The following is a 17220-nucleotide window of genomic DNA, read 5'->3' as shown; positions in this document are numbered from 1 at the left end:
AAGAAAAAATACCAACTCCTCCTTCTTTTTTAATGTGTGCTATTTTCAATAGTAGGGCAAACTCTTTGTCCTTCTTTACAATTAAATAAAAAAAATGTTGCTTTTTATTCCACAAAGTGGAAAGTATTTGTACATTTTTTTCTATGCATGCGGCATGACTGATACATTCACAGGACAGGAGAAAGATTAATTTTGTGAGTTTACCTCTGGGAGAAGAGCTCTGCTCCCAGTTCTGCACAGACCTCCTGAAACAGCCACTGGCAGCAACACTTTTGAAGCTGGATGTATGTGATTGCCCATGTTAAAACTCTGATGCTAAATGAACATAGAGAGATTTGTAGGGATCCAGTGCCTGTTGTGCCATTGTTGCCAAGAAAATGGAGATGTGCAGCTCCTTGTGGTAACATCCGTAAGGAAGTGTGGAACTTGTGGTCTAGAGGTTGGCCAGCCTTTAAGTAATGGTGAGCTTACTCAGGATCTGAAGCACTGCCTGTGTTTCTCTGTCCTGATTTCAGATTATGTGTAGATACAAAAGAATGGTTGTTTATTGGCTAAGAAACTACTTGTCCTATTTTAGGGAGCCACTAACTGGAAGAAGTGAGTATATGTACATGTGTGTGTTCTAGTTCACTGTTTGCACTGCTTTTGTAGCAGAATACTGCAAATTCTGGATTAACTTCATTTAAGCAAAATCGTAGGCACAGAGGTGAAAAACTGCAAGGACAATGGAAAAAAACAACCCAAAACAACATCCCTCACTTTTATATTAGAAAAGTGGCAGCCATTATTTTCCTCAGTGCTGTCACTGATATTGGAAGAGTTCAGAGAATAAGGTAGTTTGTTCTGCTGGGCAATGTTGCCAGAATACTACCTTGTTCTCTTTTTATTTATACCCATCTGCTGGGTCTTGTCATGCACTGAGATATTCTTGTACAGCTTTTAGCACAACCAGATCTCAAATCCACTCTCAAGGAGCTGAACATCACAGTTGCATTAGGACAAAAGATGTTCACAGGTCTTATACCTGCACTACACAGGCATGAAACTCATTTTAAGAATTTTTAAATTTCTGACATGTAAATTAGTTCCTCCTATTTCCTACACCAAAGGCACCACAAACAATATTTCTCCAGCTGCAAACACTCTTTGTGTGTCCCATTTCCCTCTGAGTTTTCCTTCAGCAGTAACCATCTCATTCCCTTAATGGAAGTCAGGCTCAAACCCTGAGCATATTTTCTTGTAAGCAGATTGGTAACAGCGATAAAGAGAAGGGACACATCTCCCTGAATTCTACCTTAAGGCCAGATTTCCATTTAAAATTACTCATTGGTGTTTTACTGAGACAGGCAATTGTAAGACTTTCCTGACATGTATGTAGTTGATATTTCTGGTGATATTTTTTTCCCAGTGAAGTCATCTTGCAGTATTCTGAGGTAAACAGCAAAAATATTAAGTTTGGGGAGAAATGTGCAACCACTACAGCTTTTACAGGCACAAAAATGCCACCCCTTCAGCTACCTCCCGTGCCCACTCACCATTACTAATCCTTATTCACACAACCACACTGGCCACAGTCTCCAATGCAGACCAAAATTAGTAGTGGAAAACTTGCTTGCCTTGCTTGAACAATGGGTTCAATTCTAAGAGAGAGTGTGACTAACTCTTTGCCTTGACCCATTGTGATCCCTTGTCCCCCATTTCCAGGGCTTGCACAGGACCAGGGAAACAGCAAACAGTCATTTGCAGCGTGTGTGAAACAAAAGGAAAGTATTCTTGGTCATTTTTTTGTCCTCTCCCTTTTGCACAAAAGGAACACCCATAGCAAAATTTATGGGTTTTCTTCCTTTGATTACTATCCGAAACTTTCATCAAAATATATATTTGGGAGAAATCAAGTAAAAGAAAAATATAGATTTGTTTGAGTTTCACACACATCCACACCCCATTCCAAAACATCAAAAAATGCCAGCAAGATACTCAAACAAAGAGCTGTAAAAGGAAAACAGATTCCCAGTGGTGACATCTGTTAGTATAAGGATTATTCAAACATCTCTAGAGTTTTTCAAAGAAATGCCAGGATGGCTTCCTACCAAAAGGCAACTCAGTCTAATATCCTCCTTAGCTAATCTACATACAAACCATGTTTCTATATTTTGTTGGCACTAGAAAACCCACATGTTTGTCTTGACATGGAAATAAAAAGCAATTCAAAGGGAATCTGAAAGTGTATATACTGGGGAATCAGCTTAAACTGACCTTGGGATTAGAGAATTATCTTTTTGTGAAGCTGAGCACAATTGTCAATGCACAATGGTAAGAAATACATTTCTTCTGAAAGCAACTTTATCATCTAGTGCAAGACAGTTTCAGTTTAAGAGGACAGCGGCATGATAAGGTGGTCTGTAAATAAATATTTTCAGTCTATTTTTGATATGTTTTTTTACCAATGAACACAAACAGACATGCAAATGTGCAAAACCTGAATAAACATGCTGCCAAGCACGTGGATGGAAGGCAAAACCAAAAGGACCCACTAGAAACTGCGCTGTAAACAGAACCAAAGGCCATGAAGCTACTCCAGAGCTGTCCCAGACATGGCATTCTCCATTTTCCTGAAACTTCTCAGGTGGCAGATGCAGACCACCTACACGTAGAGCCTCACAGAGAGAGCTCTGAGCAAGCTGGGGCACCACTCCCTTTGTGTCAGTGGCAGAAGTCCCACAGCAGTGGAATTGCACCAGGGATGACGTGAAGTGTGACGCCAGCAGCTCCACACCCCATGTGGAAATACCTGATGGCTTCATCCCACTGGGAAGCTCCTAGAGCTCATAAACTGATGAATAAAATGTACCTGAGGATTGCAACGATATTTACAGCATTGAGAATGAATACATCAGAACTTGAAGTTTCCAAAGCTTGGGCATAGAAACTTGATTTGGGAGACATTTACCAATGTACCAATGAAATCAAATATAAGACAAATACAAGACAGCATTTAGCCTGATTCCAATGCATGGTGTTTGTAAGTGCTAATGATTTTTTTCTCTTTTAATTAAAATTCCCTTTAAAGTGTTCTCTAAATAAAACATTGCTTAAAATGCATCTGCTTCAGAGTCTATCACTCACACTAAGCTTTCAGAAAAAAATTGTCACAACTTAAAAGGCACTATAGGATATTTAGACTAGAGTTATCTCACAACATGTTCTCTGGCTGCTCTGTTATTTGAGCTCTAAATGTTAAACACGTGAAAGCAACATAAAAGGATCTTCCCTTTAAAGCACATTTTCCAAATTCTCTCTATCTGTTATTTAGAACCCCATGAAGATCTGTGTGTGTCTACCCATCTGCAACCACATTTATTTTTGCATGTTTTTGAGTGCATATCTCTCAGTGTCATAAGGTCTTCATAAATAAATCAACCTACTTAGATCTGCATGCTTTGAATAACAAGTCAGCCACCAGCAGATGGATACATTTTTAATTAGGTAAGCAGTCAATGCCTGTTGGTTTGAAAACTCTCTCGTTTCTCTTAAAAAGACGGAAACTAACCAAATTAAATCCAAAATTGCAGTGGGACAGCACAGTGGTTTTAATCTGCATGTAGCTGCAAATCGGCTTAGGTCCCAGCCTGTGAGACAGCTTGAACAAATGCAATATTTTATATCAAGCAAACCTCAAAGTGAAATATTTAAGGATCTTGCAAGAATACGTTATAAACAGTATGTATTTTTCAATAACACATGCGGTTACTTATGCAATCTTCTCACTTGAGCAAGACTCTGATCTTAATTCATTTACTCTGTTGCCTTTGCAATCTCTCAAGTAAAGTATTTTTAAGCAGCAACTTTTAATTTACATAATCAGACATACTTTCCCAAATAACATGGAAGAAACTCAGCATTAACAACATCTTGTACCGCTTAAATAATCCATGAAAAGAAACTTCATCAGTTCCAGTTAACTTCTTCCCACAAAAAAAAAGTTTTCAATTTTGGACTGGGAACAAAATTTAGTATGACAGATCTTACTCGTACCAAACTTTCCACACTCCTCTGAACTTCTCCAGCTCCTGAAAGTCCAGGTAAATGCCCCAGAGAGCACCAGGACAGGGGTGGCCCATGGCAGAGAGCCCCAAAGGAGACCTCCATGTACCAAGGATTTCCAGGGCACCCTCCTGCCTGCAGGCAATGGGTCAGCCCAGAGCCACTGTCCTCAGCTCACCTATCCCTGATGTGCTCTCCCCATTGGCTCCCATTCACCAAAACAAGGCCTTTTGTGTCCATCTAGTTCTTTCTCCCATAAGAGTTTGGAAGTTTTCCTGTAGTTTCCCAAGCGTCTTCTGTCACTCTTCTGAGCTAGTGAAATGAATTAAAGGAAACAATTCTCAGCCCAGGAAGGCAGCAGAGCTGGCAACAGGCTGTGGCTTCATGGAGTGTGAGGAGACACCACGGCACCTCTGCCTGCCCAGACAGCACTGGCACTCCCACTTCTCCCCAGACTGGGCAGTGACCAAGAGACAACGTTATCCCACACAAAATTACACCTGTCTCAGTGTGACCAGGTAGTGCAGACAATTGTCCTTGGAACAAAAAGGCTGCTCTGGCAGTAGGACAGCCAGGGCTCCCCATGGGCAAACAACTGTCTCCTGCTTGGCTAAAACCACCCTGCACCACACTGCTGTGCACACTGACCCCAGTGTGCAGCTGCTCTGTACCTGACACCCAAAACTGTCAAAAGAATTTCAGGGGCCAACGTCAGGGTCTTACGTTAGCATTGAGGCGACAAAATAAATTCTTTTTGATCCTCATTCAGTTTTATGCTTACAAAAAGGAATAAAACTCACAGAGTAGAGAAAATCTCCAGACATAAAATCTGATACTTAAACAAAACAGATTAAAAGTAAATGGGCCAGGTTTAATCTTTGATGTCACTTCCTTGGATTTCATGATACAACACCTGAGGTGAAGTTTTTCCATTTTACTACAGCACACTCTTTTTCCTACATAAGCTTATGGTAAAATAATCAAGTTTCCCATATGTTAAATAGTAAAATTTAGTTCTATCATTTCTTTCTATACCTTTACAGTTCTCTTCAGTTGACTAAATGGAAAATACTATATCTCTGGAGCAGGCTGGAAAAGAAATAAAGGTCTGAATCTCATCCTAGTTTTATGGGGATTGTGCTGATGTAATTGTACTGATTTCTAGGAAATTGCTTCAGATTTGTGCCATTAGTTAGATCAGAATCTAGATGTCAGTGCACCCTGAAAATACCCAGCTCTGCGAAAAGGTTCTGAATTACTCTGAGTTTTACATCCTGAAGTCTAATTGCACTATGTAAAATAATGTTTATTAAAGATCAGATATGAAGCATAAAGATGGCAATTATTTGAAACTTTAGGATGTAATATTTGCCCACTGATCTACATGGGCCATTATGGTAAAAAACTGCAGTAGTACAGGAAATAAAATTTCTCTTATATGTGGCATGATTTTATATTCTTAGTTGAAATGAAAATACTGCAAGATGGAGAATATTAGTAGGGCACTCTGAGGCCAACTTGTATTGTTTAGAAAATCTTTTTAGCTGATAGTTCCTGTCCTGTGCCACAATTTTCCTTGTGCCTAGTCTGAGATGTGTGTTGTAGCTTACAATTGAGAGGGAAGGAAAATACTTTAATTTAAGAGTTGCTGCTGATGAGAACTCACCATATTTATTCGAAAAAATTACAGTGGGCTGTGCAGAGCCCTACTGCTCCCATGTACAGCAGCAGTGCTGAACAACTGAAGCACAGGTCTTGGAGCTCTGCAGGCTGGAAGGCAGGTGAAGGAAAGGGGCAGTGTGCCCATTGGTGAGCTGGGGGCTGACAAAAGTGGGATGAAAACACCCTTGCTGTATTTCAGCTCCACATTAGCAAATTAATATGACAAAGGGAAGGATAATTTGAGTCCTATGCATTCAAGTATTTTTGTATTGGGACCTGGAGCCTTGTGCTCAGATTGCCCTGTAGACCATCCAAATAGCATCACCCTAACTCAGAGGAATAGACCTCATCAGACAACCACCACAGTCTTTGTTTTACCACTTTGTACAGTTTCTTGGAAGGAGATAGGCAGCCAAAAATTCATGAGGTTTTCTTTATGGGCAACAGTAGAAAGATGGAGCCTTTCTATTGAAATAAAGGGATTTATGATTTACATTGATCTGATGTTCACTATCAGAATAAGTTAAAGGAGGATTATGCTTGTTCCATTTAACAGGACTTCCAGACCAATGTTTTAAACAATAAGAAGAGTTGGTGTCAATTTCAAAACAATATTTTTTGTGCTTATCCTTCAGTCCTGTCCTGACCTCCTCTTCTAGAGTCTCTCAAGTAAAAAAGCGTATAAAAACCTAAAGAATACAATACTATTGCTCAATTTTGTCTGCCTTTCATTAACATTTCTATGAGTTTATGCCATGCCTTTTGCTGTTTTCCAGCTGATAAATGTTTTTTTAATATTGCACACAGATCATTTTGCTTATAATCAAGGAAGAGAAATTAAGTTTAACATCTGAGAGCTTTAGGCAAAAATGTCAAGCGTGGCCCAGATGACCACATGAGAGCTGCAGCCTCTCTTTGTGCCCCAGATTGGCTGGTATTGTTTTGATGCTGCTGCACTGGAGCAACAGAACTAACGTAATTATGAGATCAAGCAACATCTGGCGGGTTTGGCACCCAGCTCACAATCGATTGTTGGCTCGGGTCACGGCATGAATGCGCCCCAAGTGCACGTTAGGGTGCGCAATCATAAAGCTGCATTAGCCAGCAAGGGGCAGCCCAGCATTCCTGGGTTTCATCGCCCCACAAAATTGATGGCCCACAAAAGAGCAGTGGCACAACACACAAAAGTGATGATGCCGGAGAGACTGATGCGCTGCGGGCGGTGTTTGACATCTCCTGGCTGTGGGCTCTTGTGTGTTGCGATTTATGTCACCCTAATGATTGATTACTCTCAGATCAGTCCCATTCTACCATATCTCTGAGAATTTCCCTCTTCTTCAAACATCTTTTTGTTCCACCAGCCCTAGGCTGCAGATGGCATCAACCCACGCATCTCCATTGTTTGAAGCCTGCAAGAACTCCACCATTCTTTGGGGAAATGCTCGTAGTCGAGTAGCTAGTGTCCAATTAAGTCCTGAAACTGTGGCTGGGGGCACTTTAACCTTTTTATTTCCTTGCTCTCTTAGGAATTTCATTTCCCATGACAGCTGCAACTCAACAAGACCTAAAAAAGTCATCAAGAACGAAAATCAGGAGATGCATTTTTAAGGTTATGGAAAAGAGCTTCAAGTGATGGCTACAGCTGCATCTGTCACACCTCCATAAAGGTTCTTCTGATCATGTTTCACAAAGTGAATTATCATCTCTGGCATGCAACATTACAGCAGACTCTGTGTAAAGACAACAGACTAAAGCTTCTGCATGCCGGGAAGCCAAAAATGCCTCTGGGATGCTTATGCAAATCATTCGTTTTCTCTGATATCTCAACCATTCTGTGTGACATAAAATATCAATGACTCAATATTCATATGATGGAAAAACACAAGAATCCAGTGTATCAAGAAAACATTGAATTTTTTAAAATCTTTTTGATTTAGGCAAATCTAATAGGGCACAGTGTCAGGGGAATTGGTGTAGTGGATAGTAAATATCTCAACTTCTTCAAATCACAGCAAGCAACTACAACAGACTTCATTAGTTTATATTTTCTCCTTCATTAGAAAGCAGCACCACCAAAAAGAAGATATTTCCAACTACTTCAGTCACTGACTGAAGCTATCCAAAAGAACTTCAAGTTTCCACAGAAGGCTTTTTCTGTCACCGTGTACATGCAGTACTGCTGCCCAGTGCTCTCTGGAGCTCTGTGTGCTCTCTTTCACTTCTGGAAGCCCTGGCACATAGAAAGGGATATACCACAATTCCCAGGAAATCCTTCCAGCTTCAAGTTCCTCAAATAGCACCAAACACCATTAGTCAGATGCAATACCAAGAAGTAGCAGAAAAACCTTTGCTTTTTGTCACTCAAAACACAGACTAATTTGGGGTTTAGGTAGGATGTAACAAAGTCTACAACACACTTCATTTATCAACAATATCTGTAGAGGGATCAGTTCCTGTATACACATGGTCAGGATTCATGCCACAGGGTACACTGAAGCCCATCAGTTTCAGAAGGAATTGGGCTCCTATCTGACAAGCAACACTATGTGTATGTACAATGCAGAATTTCCCACTTTCTGTCAAAAGCCAGTGAAAACTTTCAGCTGGACTGGGGAGGTCTGGTCATACCAGACAAAATACTCAAAGGACTCATATTGTGCCAAAAGAGGGGGGAAAATACCAGAGAAAGAGGGCAAGAGCAATAGGTCAGCCTGTTCTGGCCAAAGTTACGACTGATTACGCTTTTTCTGAAAAACAAAATGATCTTAAACTATGGCATTTAATAGTTCCATGGACACAGTTAATTTCTTACCCACTGCTGCTCATCTCTTGCTTTGTTTAATTTTTGTACAGGTAACAAGGGATGCAAGATAGCTGTCAATGGCTCCAAGCCTGGATGTGTCCTCAGAGTGAAGATCAGAAGCACTGATCTGTGTTTTCCTTTCTTTTTTTCTTTCTCTCTTTTTTTTTTTTAATAAGTATCTGAGGAGTTCCTGTGAAAGCATTTAATGTAACTGGGTCACAAAGAATGAAAGCTGTCCTTGGGCAGCCTTTGAACAGGCACAAATATGTTTTCCTCTTTATTTCTTTTTCAGCACAGTAGAAAACATAAGCCCTTTTCCATAAGCTTTATTTCATTTTTAACAGGCTCTGCAACTCCTGAGAACCCATAAACAGTGCTGAATATAATTCAAATAGCCTTCGATACACACACTCCAGGTCTGAGTCCCATTTAAACTAAGCCTTGCATTGTCTTAACGCCTACTGCAAAACTGTTTTCATTGCTGGAACTACAAGGAAGGGTTTAATTTTAGGGAGAGGGCAGATCAAAATATTTTGACACTGCCAGTTCCTACAGGAGGTCCCGTGCAGCAGAGACAGCTCTGCCACCCACCAGGGCCTGACCTGTATTGATCCTGTACTGAAACCCAGCTCTCATTGGTTTAATTTACCTCAATGCTGTGGATGTGTAGAACTTTTTAGATGCAAGAAAAGACAGTGAATATGTTTTTGAAAGAGGGCAGATGAGCCCATGTGCCCTGACAATGGTGAGTGATCCCTGTCCTGGTTGCCTTTGCAGGAGTGGGACAAGCTCACAGTGTCCCATAACATGTTTTTACTGCTTTGGGGCACAGTAATCTTAATCTTACAATTTAGATATGTTTAATATAACCTGGGTGTAATGAGTAAAAAAAAAAAAAAAAAGGATATCTATTTGGAGAGTTGAGAGCATATCTATGGCTTTCTTTTGCCAGACTGCCTTTAAGCTGCCTTGCGATTCCCTGATGGCTGCCCACAGCTGCCATGAGCTACAGCAGCTCTCAGGTAAGAATAAATTATTTGAACTGACAGAATACTTGCATAGCAGGGTGAGGTGATGGGGAGGAGAGCAAACTGAAATAACTATTTGGCTATTTGGACACTGGGCAAGATGGTGTTTGTCCAAAGTCCAGTTTACTTCATTGCTAAGCAGTAAATTATGTTTTGAGAGATAACTCTGCATCAATCAGTTAAGCATCAGACTTTCAAAGGCTGTGTAAAAGGTAGAGACTCACATGCACCCATGTCTCTGCTGCACAAACTATGTGCTTTTCTCAGTACTGTTTTAGTGAAAATCAGGATGGCTTTTATGCAGCCAAGCACTTAAGCTTAAGTATTGAGTATAAAAGCACCTCTCTTGACTTCCTCGAGATTATTCGTGTGCCTGCCTTTGGCATTTAAGCACTAAGTTGAGCCAAAATCCATAGTGTTATCTAAAGAAAATAACTAAATATACTGGATTAAAACACTTACAAATGTTGTGAGCACCACTGCTGTGGGGAGCCCGTTTTGTAGAAGGGATAACATTTATAGAATAAAACAGGACAGAGGTTTCTATTGCTCTATCACCTGAGTCCCAATGAAGAGACTGAGGAGTTACAAACAGAGAGCCACAGACTGGCAGGGACTTGTGGAGGTCATTTTATCCAACCCCTTTCTCAAGCAGAGTCACCTACAGCAGGCTTCCCACAACCATGGGCATACTTGTTATTTTGAAAGCATGTGAATGCTAGAAACACCTCCAAGCAAAACAAAACAAAACAAAACAAAATAGAAATTCATATTATGAGTAAGTTTACAGATTCCTGAGAGAACTGAAGTCAAAGCAAAGACTTGCAGGAGAACAGAAACAGTCATGAACATCACAAAATAAACTCTCCTCAGTCTCCAATCTGACAGTAACTGATGATCTTAAGATAATACATCATACATCATTTTGGCCTAAAGACAGAAAGAGCTCTTTTTGTGAAGTAACATTCCCTGCAAAAGGACAGAAAATTCTCTCAATTCAATCTCTACACCTCTATTTCATAAAGAACTTGGGGATACAACTGAAGGCAGAATTGGGTCTATTCTTCCAAAGAAAATAGGAGAAGCTGTACATTTTTTACTAAGAAAACAAATTTTTTGACTGATGAAAACTATACATTTTTACACTTATTGTTTTTGTCATGGGAGGAGGAAATGAGCCTTGTGCAGAAATGACCCTTTGAAGGCATCAGCTGACACAATACCACAGCATAACTGCTGATGGGGATTTTGCAATGGAGACAGGGATTCCATTGCCATGGAAAAGCAGGATCTCCATCCCAGGCTGTACAGCTCACAGATCCACATGAGATCTGACACAGACAATGGTTCTATTTCCACTGTTTGACTCAAAGTCACAGACAGCAGAACCTATGGACAGCAGCAGGCTCTTCCCAAAAACAAAGTAGTCAGAAGAATGGAGTGAAAATACTAATTTCTAGAGACTGCACATTCTTTCTAGGTTCCCTACAGGAGGTATTTCTGTACAAAGATGGACTAGGCTACTGTTGAAATCATCTACATGCTAAACGCAGTTCTAATAAAGTTTCTGTGAAAATAAGCCTTGACAGTAGGCTCAGCATACAGGATTTGCTTTTTGACTTCTCTCCCCAGTGAAAATAAGCCTGATATGTAGACCTGTGTCTGAAGTTCTGTTTCATGCCAACTGAAAGAGAGGTAAAAATAAAACCAAACCAAAATTCACTCCTAAAACTTTCTGAGTTTCCACGCTCTCATCAGGTTTGACATATTCATGGCAAAGGCACATCTTACCTGGAAACACAGGAAGGAGTGATCAGTGGCGAGATCTGTGTTATCAGAAAAAGAAGAAAGATTTCTTTTTTCTTTTCTATTTTTAGTGGCATTTATTTATTATTTATTATTTAGTAACTCCACTAAAAATCAAACAATGTTCTTCTATCTATGATCAGCATATAGCTCATAAAGAAGAATCAGCAGTTTGCAATTTCAGCTCAGTCACTGTAACTTTTCTTACACTCTCTTCTAGATTCTTCTTATTTATTTATTGCATTTCTAAGGATTTTCTGTTAGGGCCTGTGGACACGTGTACATAACAGCCATAAAAATCAAAAATCCAATCACAATCCCTGACCAAACAGGGTTAGTGAAAAGAAATGATTTATGCTCTGCACAATTCCTCTATGTGTTAAGCTTAACAGAAGCAATTGTTTTTGTTCCAACTGCACTCATAACACAATCACTACATTTGCCCTTGAAAAATGTCTGCCTAAGAACAACACAACTTCCAGGGTTAAAGAGCTGGGGTTTGGGGTTTTTTTTTGCCCCAGATCAGAATCTTTTAACATAAAAGGTTCAGAGATTTCTTTTGAGCTACTTCGATGGCTGTAGCCCTGCACAGGGTCAGGCAGCAATGAGCAACCCTACTGTAATGGTGGGTTTTCTGCTATTCCCCCTCCAGTGCAGAATAAATGTCCTTTTGTCACTCTGTGGAGCACTCGATTTCCCACAGAATGGTTTATTTCTACAGAATTCTCCAGGCGCACAAACCATTCTGTTCTGGTGAGCTCTGCACGTCTTATTCATGGTAATTACGTTCACATCTTTGATCTCAGATGAGATCTCTTGTGCATATTTTGTTCTATTTATGTCTTTGATCTTGTTACTTGTTTTTCCCCCTTTTTTCCAGTTGCCTGTCTTTCCATTTGAAAGATATTCATCCTACATCACTTTAAAGACAAAAGGTGAAGCAGTGCTGTATGTATCCTAAGTAACCTTGCAGAATATACAGGAGCACCGAGCAATTTTGTGAGCAGAGCACATCAGGGTTTTGTCTCCCAGCTTAAACGAGCAGTATCACATCGTGCTGCTGACACCAAGAGTGTATCTAGGCAGCTGAAAACAAGATGTGGTGCAGAGAAAAGTATATTAAAAAAAAAGAAAAGCTAGTTATTGTGATGACCACAGTGACAGCAGATTACCCTGGCAGAGAAGAGCCACACGGGAGTCATGATTGTGCAGGACCAAATCTGCTCTCCATGGCAACAGGCAAGTGACAGGGGACAGCGTGGCAGGGGACAGCCTAGCAGGAGCCTCATGTGGAGCAGGGACACGCTGTCCCACAGCCCTCACTGCCCTGGCCAGACTCTGCAGCTCTGTCAATGCTGGAAGCTTTGGTCTCCAAAGCACCTTTGCAGCAGACTTAACTCCTAACAGGCATTTACAAATAAAGGAAGCAATAAATACTTGTATCTTTCCAGGTGCTTGTACTGTTAATACTAAAATAGTGAAAGCATAGCTGTCCTGCTAGCATCCTGCACAGTGGTGGCTCTGGTGCTGAGCAAGGGGCTCCTCAGTGGGCACACAAGCATGTGACAGCTCTGGCACTTAAAATCAACAGGATCTCGACTTATGGTTGAGAGTAAAAATGCAATACTGTTGCACTAAAGCTGGTTCTTCCCTAGTTATCAAAGCAGAACAGAGGAGTAACATTTCCAGGGTTCCGAATTACCACAGTAAGATGACCTGAATTGACTGCAGCATTTCATGGGGATTAAGCTGAAAGAGTAGCTGAATTTCCAACTATGAAAGAATATGCATGGATCGGTCAGAGCTACTTAAAACAACTGTCTCAAACCCCAAATTCAGCCAAAACTTAAAGCCAACTCTTTACTGTGAAACAGTTGCATTTATCATTCCCCACCTCTGTGCTGGCTTGGCTGAAACAGCAGAGACCTGACAGCAGATCTATGTTGTGACATAGCCATGGAAAAATCCTCTGCTGTCCTTTATCACCTCACAGACAACATTTCATATCAGTAATACATACAGAGTCATCACAGAAGGCTAGCAGGCTGGTTAAGGGTAAATGACAGTTTCTATCTGAGAATTTATATAGACTAATCAACTTTTTCATGCTAGAATTTTTCAAGCTATGGGAAGCATGTAGATTGGGGGCAGAAGAATTCATAGGGCAAGGTGTTTCTAAATGCCTACATTTATCTGCCAGACCTCAGTGGAATTCTCAAGCAGCCAGTATGTTCATCCTACGTTGTAGCACTAAGAAGCTTGTAAATCCCTGTTTGCCTCCCTGTGAAACACATGGAAGGTATGCTAAAGCTACCATGTTATGGCAACATAGAGCTACCAGTGCCAGAGTCACTGCCTGCAACGTGTGTGTAACTAATTTCTCTGAGATCTCAATTACCTCTCCACTCATCCTGTTGTGAAAGTGGAGTTGTTATCTCAGCAGGGAATATTAGTGTCACATTGCTTACTTTGCACAGGTTCCTCTCCACATGACTAATCCTTCACCCATGGATATAAAGGTGCAGGGATTGGTTGCTAAAAGCTGTGTGAAAATAGCAGACAGAAGCTATAACTCCCAGGTCATCCCTAATCCAATGGATTAGGTGTCACAGAAAGTATGAGCCAAATATGTTCTTCAGTTTTTTTTAATTATATGTAAACATTAATTAAACAATTACGATGATGAACAAATTTTCATTAGGATAGAGCTAAAAGGACACGATATTATTAGGATATGACTATTTTGAGAAAGAGAAAACAGAACTTTCAAATTATTTAGGCTCTATTTGCCTTAATTTCAGCATGACAGAGCAAGTGTTTCTTTGGAATATCCTCAGAAGCTATGCTCATATTTTCTCCTGCCTTCCAAAAACATAGCAGAAATCTCTCTTTGTTATTGTGGATGAGTATTTCCCCAAGCTACTCTCATTTTAAAGCAGAACCAGTAAATACTTTGCAACCAAAACCTCTCTGCTGGCAGGATCCCTCCCACTGCAACTGAAGTGCCTTCTCAACCTGAGCCACAAATTGTGCAGCAATTATGGCACTTGCTGTCTTTGATGATGTGCAGACATCCCAGCCTTGTGCAACCCAACAATGCTCCATGGGAAAGTCCTTTCTGTGTAAATTTAAGGTAAATGGAAAGAAACCTTGATGCGTGTACTCCCATTTGGAAAATAATTCTATGGCATGGGAGCCTGGAGATCCCTGTTTGAGCTGAAATTAAAAAGCAAAGAGAACCAAGACATTTTAAATCCTCCCATAGATGTTCTTCCACGATCCCAGTAATATGGGTTACACCTCTACATTTCAGAAACTTTTCTTTTTCTCATCCTTTGCTCAACCGGACTGGTTTCCCTGAATCCAAACATCTTGTGTCACTTTAATCACTGAATTGTTAAAAATAAATAGGACAAATGAAGAGTTGTCCACTGAGACCCCTGCCCCAAGGCAGGATGCTGTTCCCAGCAGGTATTTGCTAACCTTTCCTCAGGCAGCTCTGCATCACCCCAGTGAAGGTCTGTCCTAACACCTCTGCCTTTCCTCTCCTCGCTCATCCTGTGTGGTCCCTGCTCTCCACCCAGCCTCTGGCCCACATCTCCTCTCCTGAGCAGCTGGGCCAAAGCATCCCCCACTCCACACAAGCTTCCCTCACCTTCCTGCAGACCCTGCTGCTTTATTGGGCTTTGGTGGCAACCTGAGGCACCACGGGCAGGTGCCAGCTTGGGGTGCGGCTGCACAAAGGATCCTCACCCCCCCAGGATGAGCAGTGCCGGGTACCCCCTTTAGGCTGAGCCTAAAACCTTCTTTAATCTGCCTTTGGCAGCTCCAACAAGGCAGGCTGGAGGGAGGGCTTGGACAAGGCAATCCGAGAGCAAGTCCTGCAGTGAGAAAATGAGGCAGAGTGTGTCCAGCTGTGGGGGCAGCACCCACTGCAGCCACGCCTGGGCTGTGCCGCTGGAATTCCCAGCACGGGGACAGGGGATGGGGGTGGCTTGGCAGGGCACAGAGATCGGAGTGTGGCAGCAGAGATAAGTGACCAGCAGTGTGGAAAACTGCCAGGAACTCTCTTGACTTCATAGCATTTCTGCTGTCTGGGGAAATTGCATAAAACACATTTTAATTTTTATTGTTACTCTTTCGATATGTGAAGAACAATGCGTTATTCCAGTTGAAAGTATTTTAATTTTAACCATTTTTTGCCGGACTTCAACGAATATATAAATACTCTAACATTAGAATATATATTCCTGCTTAATCTAGATGAAGCAATATTTTACATTCATATATATATATATATATATTCTATATTTGCCTATAAAACAAAAAAGCTAAGACACAGCCATAACTACCAAGTGTTTCAACATATTTTCAGACATTTGCCATAATGGAATATTAACAAGAAATTGAACTCTCATTCAGATGGGACTTAAAATTCAAGTCAAGCAGCTATTTTTTTTTTTCCTTCTCAGGAAGAGTTGTGGTCATTTTAGACAAGATCAAAAATTCAGTCCTCCCAACACCAAATTTTGTGATTTTTTTTTTCCCTCTTTTGCAGAGATATTCAGTCAAAACATTTTGGCTGCAAGGAAAGGGGTTAACAACTGTTAATACCTTTCAACTGCAAAGATTTCCATCATGATCATTTCTTGACTATGTGAATTTCATGTCTTAGAAAAGTATCTTAATTTCAGATTGAATACAATAGTTCAGCACTATAATTACAACCCCCCCCCTTTTCCTTCTCTTATGGAAATAAAATTCATAATTCTTCCTGTCATTTTTACATAATATACTCATGTCACCAGGAGTTTTAAAGTTTCTTTTTTTAAGGTAGTTACTGGTGGTATAATAAAAGAGAGAAAATTAATTTCCTGCAGTTTGAATCAAAGTGCCCCAGTGTCTCAAGATGTGATGTTATAGTAAAACTGTAAAGTTAATGGAATATTAAAATCTGTCACTTGAGCTTCACAGGGAAAAATAGTTCATCATCTGAAGATTGAGAGTGTGATAGCAAAAGGGGCTATGTATTTCACCAATTAACTGCTCAAAATTAAAATGGGAGAGGACTTGTCCTTTCTGTTTACAGAAACAAGAGCTGTATTGCAACAATTAAAAGCTCCTTCTCATTTTCAGGTAAATAATAATTACCAATTCTTTTTAAACATCATATGACAATAGCAATGCTCCAAACACAAACAGTTTTTCCATGCCTTTGCTGGAGTGATTAAAATGTTGAAGGCATCCCAGCAAGTCCCTGAGCTCCTTGACAGCTGTCATTGCTATTGAACACAGCTATAACAGCCAGAGAGAGCTTTATTGGTAAACTGTTCTGCTTTGCCACAAAGGCAATCTCCCAGGCATCTGCTGCCATATTTCAGAGCTTTTTTCCTTCCCTCTCAGACGGAGCCGGTGACTCGGTGCCATGTGCAATTTCTCCCTCTTTATCAATACCATTTGGTGAGGCTTGTGCCACCAGAGCCCAGGAGGTTTTGTTTCCAGGAAAATGAGCAAGGAAAATACATTTTTGCTGAGTATAATGGCCTTTTTCTGGGTTAGTCATGTGCAACAATGGAGCCAAGGGCTTTTCAATAGGGAGTGGTGTGACTTCAGTGTTTAAATATAAATGCACAGAGTTTTTATGAGAAGTGCTGTACCCTTCCAATTTACATCTCTTTTTTTTATGGTAGTCAGAGGAGAAAGCTTCACCACAATGAGCTGCAGGCTCAATAAAGGCAGGTCAGACAGCCCCACGTCTGGCTGAGCGCCGTGCACAGCCACAGCCCGGCACTGCCAGAGCCCCTGCCAAAGGCAGCCCCTCTTCCCTGGCTCCCCGAGATATCCTGCCCCTCACATCCCTGCACCCCAAAGCTTCCA

General features: G+C 40.9%; 2 long non-coding RNA genes across 4 annotated transcripts; both read left to right on the top strand.

Annotated features, from left to right (window-relative positions):
- Positions 1–6814: 6814 nt before the first annotated feature.
- Positions 6815–11232, top strand: LOC128792942 (uncharacterized). Of its 3 annotated transcripts, XR_008432607.1 has the most exons (4): positions 6815–6958; positions 8854–8925; positions 9462–9531; positions 11018–11090. It is a non-coding gene; the product is annotated as an uncharacterized LOC128792942 (long non-coding RNA). The 3 variants fall into 3 exon arrangements; XR_008432606.1 differs by lacking the exons at positions 6815–6958; positions 11018–11090 and adding an exon at positions 11170–11232 and having other exon boundaries at positions 8756–8925; XR_008432605.1 differs by lacking the exon at positions 6815–6958 and having other exon boundaries at positions 8756–8925.
- Positions 11233–11932: 700 nt separating this feature from the next.
- On the top strand, positions 11933–12779 carry LOC128792943 (uncharacterized). Its single transcript, XR_008432608.1, has 2 exons — positions 11933–12121; positions 12224–12779. It is a non-coding gene; the product is annotated as an uncharacterized LOC128792943 (long non-coding RNA).
- Positions 12780–17220: the final 4441 nt, after the last annotated feature.

The sequence above is a fragment of the Vidua chalybeata genome, chromosome 10 (genome assembly GCF_026979565.1).
Source record: "Vidua chalybeata isolate OUT-0048 chromosome 10, bVidCha1 merged haplotype, whole genome shotgun sequence".
NCBI lineage: Eukaryota > Metazoa > Chordata > Aves > Passeriformes > Viduidae > Vidua > Vidua chalybeata.
This window is presented reverse-complemented; position numbering and strand designations above follow the sequence as displayed.